The sequence below is a fragment of the Arachis ipaensis genome, chromosome B01 (assembly GCF_000816755.2).
Source record: "Arachis ipaensis cultivar K30076 chromosome B01, Araip1.1, whole genome shotgun sequence".
NCBI lineage: Eukaryota > Viridiplantae > Streptophyta > Magnoliopsida > Fabales > Fabaceae > Arachis > Arachis ipaensis.
The window spans coordinates 75,189,591-75,197,006 of record NC_029785.2 but is presented as its reverse complement, the minus strand read 5'-3'; positions in this window follow the sequence as shown (position 1 = coordinate 75,197,006).

Genomic DNA, 7,416 nt, shown 5'->3' with positions numbered 1-7,416 from the left:
AATTTTAAAATAATTTACTTTAATATATGTATTATAATATATAAAATTTTTTTTAACATCTAATTAGATGTTAATGTTATTATAAATATTAAAATATTTTTATAATTAGTATTTAAGGTTTAAGGTTTATAGCTAATAGTTTAAGATTTATGGTTGAGTATCGCGTCTAGGGATTAGGATTTAGGATTTTATGTCTTATGGTTTTAGAGTTTAGAATTTAGGGTTTAGAGTTTATGATGCAAGGGTTAGAGAACTAGAAATGATAGTTTAAGGTTTAGGGTTTGAAATTTAGGGTTTAGGGTTTAGGATTTAGAGTATTAAAAATGATAGTTTATATTTAGAATTTAGGGTTTAGCGTTTAGGTTTTAGGGTTTAAGATTTAGGGTTCAGAATTTAGAAAAATTCTATTTTATATTTTTCTAACACCGGGTTAATGCAAGAATAATAAATAATCAATATATTTTTTTCCAAAGATAATAGGTTATATTTCATTAATTATTAAAAAATGAAATACAAAGATGTCCAAAAGCAGAACAGCATAATAAAATGTGGGGATTTCCCAAAGACACTACACTGAAGGTATTCATCCAAGGTGCATGGTCGAAAAACGAATAAAAATCTTAAAGAAGAAATAATGATAAATCAAATTAAATGCAACTAAGAGCTTGTCTCATGGAGATGACGACCTAAACTGGGAGTTCTTTGGATTTCACGGAGCAACTTGACAGAGCTTGCTAGAATGGCAGACGGCATAGAAGTAGAACCTTCAAAAATCAACTGGTTGCGAGCTTTCCAGCAGTTCCAGCAAATGATGGCAAGCAATTAAGGATTACGGTCAGCATTCTTCAACGGGTTAAGTATCTCTGTTGATGCAGTCCACCATGTCCAAAAGTCGTTAGAACTCTGAGGGGGAAGACAATCACGAAAATAACTCTGAGACCACACGTCTTTAATTCTAGAGCAATCGATCAAACAATGAGTGACTGTTTCCGTTGCTTCATGACAGCAAGGGCATATTGGTGATTGATAAACTACTATTTCATGGTTTATCTTGTACTCAATTGAGTGGATTTTATCAACTCTTTACCCACTTATTCATACTATTTGCATGGTTTTACATTTGCCTTCCTAATTATGTGCTTTGATTGAAAACATGCTTCTTTGGCCTTAAGTTCCCTATGTTTAAATCCTCTCTTATTACCATTAGATGCCTTGATATGTGCGTTAAGTGATTTCAGAGATTACAGGGCAGGAATGGCTCAGAGGATAGAAAGGAAGCATGCAAAAGTGGAAGGAATACAAGAAGTTGGAGAAACTGCTAAGCTGTCCAGCCTGACCTCTTCGCACTCAAACAACTATAACTTTAGCTACGGAGGTCCAAATGATGCAGTTTCAGTTGCGTTGGAAAGCTAACGTCTGGGGCTTTGATTTGATAAATAATATGCCATAGTTGCCCTGATGCTAGGCGACGCGACCGCGTGCTCCATGGGGCCGCGTCGCAGTGACAGAAATCAGCGTGTTTGAATTCTTCTCCAGCGATTTCTGGGCTGTTTTCGACCCAGTTCTCGGTCCAGAAAATACATATTAGAGGCTATAAAGTGGAGAAATGCATCCATTCATAATTAGGCTCTCATATTCACAATTTTAGGAGTAGATGTAGTTTTTAGAGAGAGAGGTTCTCTCATCTCTCTTAGGATTAGGATTTAGGATTTCTCTTAGTTTTAGGAGTGGCTCTCAATCCCAAGTTCTTTATTTTTATTTATTTTCCCAATTTAATTTATGAACTTTTTCATGTTATGATTTGAATATTTTATTTAATATAATTTGAGGTATTTCAGACTTAAGATTGCTCTCTTTAATTTATTAATGCTCTGTGTTTATCCAAGTTATTTTCATTCAAGTAGACTTTCTTCCCTTTTGGCTTTGGTCAAGTGATTGATAGTACTTGAGTTATCAAACTCAGCAAGTGATTGAAATTGGCAGATTATGCTTTAGCTAGGATTGCTCTAACACTAGTCTCTCCACAGGAGTTGACTAGGACTTGAGAATCAAGCTAATCAGTCCACTTAACCTTCCTTTTTTAATAAAGGCTGACCAAGTGGGATTAAAACCCAATTCTCTTCACACTTGATAAGGATAACTAGGATAGGAATTCCAATTCTTATACCTTGCCAAGAGATTTTATTATTATTATTTTATTTTACTTGTTACTTAACTAAATTTTTACCTTGATCCAAAACCCCAATTTACAATCCCCATAACCAATAATAAGAACATACCTCCCCTGCAATTCCTTGAGAAGACGACCCGAGGTTTGAATACTCGGTTATCAATTTTAAAAAGGGGTTTGTTACTTGTGACAACCAAAACGTTTGTACGAAGGGATTTCTATCGGTTTAGAGACTATATCTACAACGCGACTGTTTTTATGAAATTCTTTACTGACAAAAATCCTAACGTCAGTGATATAGATGGGATACGGTGATGAATCTGAGCAAGCACTGGAAGTCGGCCATGGAGAGCTTTCCAGATAAATAGTTTAATTTTGTGAGGCAAGTTCAACTTCCATAGATCAATCCACGGCTTTTTCTGCTGCATATAATTAGGGCAAAGCTCCAGAGGCGGATGGTAAAATAAATAGCCAATTCTGTAACCTGAAGCTGTATCATATTGCTTGGATTTGTTCAAATCCCATTGCAACTTGTCACTACTCTGCTGAATTTTAACTGACAAAATCCTGTTTGCAACATCTTGGGGAAATAATTCTTGAATGAGATTCTGATTCCAATTTCTATCTTCAGTAATTAGATCTTTAACTCTTGGAACCAACTCAGAAATAGCCTGTCTATTTGGCAAGTTAGAAATCATTAAAGGATACGGAGGAGGCAGCCAAAGATCCAAGGAGAAGTGGGCATGTGGGTCTCCTTCACTTGACTATTTAGGTTAGTTTATCCCACTACGAACGAAAGAGCTCTGCGGCGAGCGAAAGGGAATGTGGCACTCGTGGACCTGATCCATGGTTACTTCGTTATCAGATTTCACCAGGAGGAAGATATGAGGGATGAAGGCCTGGACCGGAGTACCATGGAAAATAAACAACCTCAATATTATGTAGTGGACAAACAAAAGAAGGGGGGTTGACCCAACAATAAGATTTCGAATAGAAAAAGGGAATAAAGATAGAATAGAATTAAGAATATATTACAATAGAATTAAACAGAATTCATATTATTTCCATTGCGATATCCCGAAAAAGTAAATCAAATGATTCCCCTTTTATTCTTTTTTTACTTTTCTTTCAACTTCTCAAAGGTTCGGATATTCTCACCAGTACCCACAGCCCAATTAAGACCTTTTTCAACAATCTTTCGGCCTTCCAGTATGCTCCTCCATCCCCAAGAAGGTAAGACTCCAATTTCTACCGTTATAGCATTACCATTGCTAAAGTATTTACCTCTTAAGATTTTGGATAATAAGGAAGTAGGCTGTGTTACAAGTCGCCAAAACTGTTTGCCTAAAAGCGCCAGATTTTGGATTCTGAGATCTTTAAATCCAAGGCCTCCTTCTTTTCGTGGGCGAGTCATAGTGTCCCAGCTAATCCAAGCCATCCTCCTTTCAGAACCTTATTGTCCCCACCAGAACTGAGAAAGTAGAGAGTGAATTTCCAAAATTAAACCATCAGGCAACTTGAAGCAAGGCAATGTATAAATAGGAATAGCTTCTCCCACTGCCTTAAGCAATACGTGTCTACCACCTGACGAAAGAAGATTGCGCTTCCACCATTGGATTCTTTTCCGAACCTTTTCTTTGATCATACTAAAAGAAGCCTTTTTCGGTTTAAAGACTGTAGAAGGCAAACCAAGGTATTTATCCTGAGCTCCAATATGATTAATATTCATAGAGTTATCCAGTAGTGTACGAGTAGTGGACGGAGTGTTGTGGCTAAAGAATACAGCAGATTTATTAAGATTTACCCTTTGGCCACTTATGCTTTCATAAGAATTCAATAAATGCAGGATATTTGAACATGCTTCAGGATTAGCCTTACAGAATAAAATGGAATCATCAGCAAACAGGAGGTGGTTGACCTTGGGACATCGCCTATGTATCTTAAGACCCTGAATTAGTCTATTTTGTTCTGCCTTGTGTAGCAAGAAGGAGAGACCTTCTGCACAAAAAACAAAAAGATAGGGGGATAGATGATCTCCTTGTCGAATACCTCTATTTGTTTTGAAGAAACCATAAGGTTGTCCTTCCACAATAACAGAATAAGAAACAGTTGTCACTAATTCTCGAATCCACATGATCCATCGGGAGTCAAAACCAAACCTCTCCAATATAAACCAAAGAAAGTGCCATTCCACCCTATCATATGCCTTACTCATATCTAATTTTAGCGCCATTTTATTTTCGAGACCCCTTTTTTTGTTCTTCAAGTAATGCATACACTCGTGAGCAATTAGGATATTATTAGAGATTAATCTGCCTTTAATAAAAGCACTCTGCGTAGGACTAATTAGTCTATTCATCATACCCTGAAGCCTATGTACAAATACTTTGGAGATAATCTTGTAAAAGACTGAAGATAGGCTTATTGGTCTTACCTGAGTCATATCTTTAGCATCAGAAATCTTGGGAATAAGACAGATCTGAGTGTGGTTAAAACCCTTCAAGATTCTGCCCCCAAAAAAGAAGCTCTTAACTGCTCGAAACACATCACTACTAAGTATGTTCCAGAAGCTTTGAAAAAATTTTGCTGTCATACCATCATCTCCTGGAGCACTTTGAGGATGAATGCTAAATGTTGCGCGTTTCACTTCCTCCATAGTCACTGGTCTTTGAAGCCTACGGTTCATGTGAGCTGTAACCTTAGGTTCAAAATCAATAAACAGAGGTTCAGGGTTCTCATGACAAGTGGAGGAAAAGATGTCCTTGAAATAAGATTCAGCCACATAAGCAATACCAGCATTTGAAGTAGCCACTTCACCATCACTGCCAGTTAGTTGCCAAATTCTATTCCTTCGAGTTCGATTTCTAAATTTCTGATGAAAGAAAGCTGTATTCTGATCACCAGATTTGAGCCATTTGACTCTAGACTTATCTTTCCAATAAGATTCCTCATTTTGCAATGCTTTTTCAAGTTTGTCCTCTATTTCTGAAATGATGTCGCCTCCATGAATTCCTGCTAAACGAAGTTCCTCTAATTTCGACTATAGTAAATCATTCTCCACCTTCGAATTAGATCTGTGTTCTTGCTGCCATCTGACAATTTTATGCCGACAACGCTTTATTTTTTGAGCTAGGATATACATGGCTGAACCATCAATCTGTTCATGCCAAGCCTCTCTAACAATCTGCCTTATTTCATCATTGGAACACCATCTTTCTTGGAATTTGAATCGGCACTTAGATCTCTCAGTTCTCGGATTAGAGTCTAGGAGAAGAGGGGCATGATCCGAGCCTGATTCTGACAGTCTAAGAACCGTTGCATTGGGATAGAGTTGCTGCCAATCAACTCCTACCAGGAATCGGTCCAGTCTTTCCTGTATCAACTCATCACCCCTCCGTCTATTTGACCAAGTGAATGGTCTTCCGACTATACCAATATCAATCAGGGAATTATCATTAATAAAACTATTAAAGGTTTCAATAGAAGAAGGAGATTTAGCACCCCCCACCTTTTTTCTCCAATTGATTAGAAATGGCATTAAAATCCCCCATTAACACAACCTTACCATCGAACTGTTGGGTGACTGAAGTTAATTCAGCAAATTGAGCCATTCTTGATCATTTGAATTGAGATAAACACCTAGAACACCATAGGGATCATTAGAACCAGCTGTCAGAACTGATGCCGCAATGAAAAATCTACCATGCTGTAAAATCTGAACAGTGCAACCATCCCTCCATGCCATTGCCAAACCCCCTGATAATCCATCCGGATCTACAATAAACCATTTCTTGAAACCACAAGATCTTAGTTTTCCTTCAACTTGTCGAGATTGGTTTTTTGTTTCACAGATAAAACCAACCTCGGGGGAGTAGGATTTGCAAATCCCTTTAAGATTGTGGATTGTCAGGGGTCTCCCCAAACCCCGACAATTCCACAAGAGCAGTTTCATATTTCTTTGGGTGCCACTTGAAGGCTGGCACCCTCCACCATCATAGCAATTATATGAGGGTTCTGAGTCTCTGATTTGTTGCTCATGGTGTAGAGAAAATCAGAATTGGTATTCAATGATTCCAAAGAGACATAAGATATATGGAATGAGTGAATTAGAAAACGGAATGAATTAAAAGAGGAATGAATTGGGAGAGAAAACGAAAATTAGGGAGCTAAGTGGAAAAGAAATTAAGAAAAGAAAGTAGAAGAAGATGGAAAAGAGTTTGACGAAGAAAAGACAAAGAAAGGTGTAACCATGGAGGCGGCACAATGAAACCCTAGCAGAACGTCGGGTTCTAGATGAGGAGTACGTACTCCCACACGTCAACATATATATATTGCCAAAATACTAAAATCTATTATTTAAAAATAATTATGCTACTAAAAAATTTTGTACGAGAACGTACTATATTTTCATAAGATATGTTGTATAACCTTTAAAAAAATTAATAATTTATATACTTGTGTAACAAAAAAATGTTAAGTCTTTTTTATTGCAAAAATAAATGAATGTAACGAGTTTAAATTAAATTATTTTTTGAAATGGTTAAAAAAAGTTTATTATTACGTAGTACTAATAATAATAATAATAATAAGGGGTAAGTACTGTTTTGGTCCCTAAAGTTTAGGGCCAGAATCGAAATCGTCACTCTTCTAATTTTAGATTTAAAATCATTCTTAATGTTTTTTTTTTTTTGTATTAAAATCGTCCTTATAATTTTTTTGGACAAAAATACCCTCACCACTACCAACACAATTACCTCCTCCACCACCACCAACACCAACACCAACACCACCACCACCGCCACCGCCATCGCCACCGCCACAACCAGCACCACCACCACCACCACCACCACCACCACCACCACAGCAAACAACAAACAGAGATCAATTAACAAACTTCTAATCAAGAAATTCAGAAATCAAGAAAACCAACAACTCAAAACCAATAATGATTCAACGGCGGCGACCTCCCTGTCCCCATCCCCCCTTCTTTCTCTCTCTACCCCCTGGTAGCGTGGTGAGGACAACGGCGGCAGCGCGGCGAGGACGCGGTGGTGATGAAGGCGCGGCGGCTCCAAGCCCGTGACCCCCCTCACTCGCGATCCATCTCTCTTCGTGGTTCTGCTCACGATGGCACGACGCAAACGGCGCGATGGTGGCGGCGACTGAAGCACGAACGGCGGCGACAGGGTCTGACGGCAGCAACGCGAGCAGCAGCGAGCTGCTCCCTCCCCGGCGCCATCCCCCTC